Raw genomic sequence first — 1,250 nt, forward strand, 5'->3', positions numbered from 1 at the left:
AAGAAAGAAAAAGAAAATTATTGGGATAAAGCTTTTATCATTATCAATTAGCTCTAAAATTATTGAATTGACATCTTATAAATTGTAATATTATTTATACACAAATCTGATTGGTTAATTAAGCTTTAAGAGTCATGTTTCTACCAGGTAATTAGGTGTTGAGATGGCTGATTGTGGGGCATTTCATGGAAGCGAGATGAACTCACTAGCTGGGAGGGAGTAACTCCACAGAGAGAACACGCCGAGCTGAACCCCACCGGGACATAGTGTTGTGGCCCATCAGTACCAGTACTAGAACAGAACGTAGACCAGTGGGGCAGGAGAGATGGTGGGTCGACTTTTTTAATATTTCCCACAACAGGTGGTACCCAACGTGGAGCTCGAACCCACGACCCTGGGATTAAGAGTCCCATGCTGTACCGACTGAGCCAGCAGGACCTGCCACTCAGAGGATAAAGACACATGCATAGTGTCCTATTGTCAAAGAAAAGAATGATCCTCAGATGCCATAGCACTGTCAGTGCAGACGGAACACACAAGCCAACTCTTCTTTGGATGGCTTTCTTGCTTCTTCTCTTCCTCTAACCTGAGCTGGTTTTCGAGCTGTGTTCTCAGTAGGAATTGCAGTGTTACTAACAGTCTCCCTTTTATCCCATTTTCTACATTACAGATGCTCACTTACTTGTATGACAAGATCCAGTGATACTTAACCATCACCAAATGATTGTCCTATGCTCTGGACCAGTTAAGTTAAACTTATCAGTTAAGTTTCACTGTGTGGCCCCTCAGATGGACCCTCCTCTGAGGCACTCTGACTACTACCCCTCCACTGCGAAACCTTTGTCAGCTTGAAGTAGCTAAGAGTGCTCATCACCCCCGAAGCCCCTAGCAGCAGTTAGGGTGACCTCTAAAAGTGGGGGATGAGAGACCAGGAGTTAGGCAGACTCCCTGTCAGGCAGACACACAGGGAGAGGGCCATGACTAGGTAATAAAGGTAACAAATTTCCAAGATAGCCAGCCTCTTCCTCACCCTCCTGACTTGAGCCAAAAGCCTGGCAGCTTAAAACAAAGGCTTTGTAGACTTTTGTCTCCCACCAGCAGCTCCCCACTATATTCCCCGGCCCCTGCTAATGAACTGGCTCAACAAGTTAAAGCCTGCTTAGGATATGTCACAGAACAGTTCCAGGACAACCCACCGCCCTAGCTTCCTTCAAACTAACCAGTCCTAAACTAGGTGAGAGAAACTCCTC

The 1,250-nt window shown here is 45.8% G+C and overlaps 1 non-coding gene across 1 annotated transcript; it reads right to left on the reverse strand.

Moving 5' to 3' along the window:
* Positions 1-365: 365 nt before the first annotated feature.
* Positions 366-438, reverse strand: n-TKctt4. Its single transcript has one exon. It is a non-coding gene; the product is annotated as a tRNA-Lys (tRNA).
* Between the last annotated feature and the right edge of the window lie 812 nt (positions 439-1,250).

The sequence above is a fragment of the Mus musculus genome, chromosome 9, assembly GCF_000001635.26.
Source record: "Mus musculus strain C57BL/6J chromosome 9, GRCm38.p6 C57BL/6J".
Classification (NCBI taxonomy): Eukaryota; Metazoa; Chordata; class Mammalia; order Rodentia; family Muridae; genus Mus; species Mus musculus.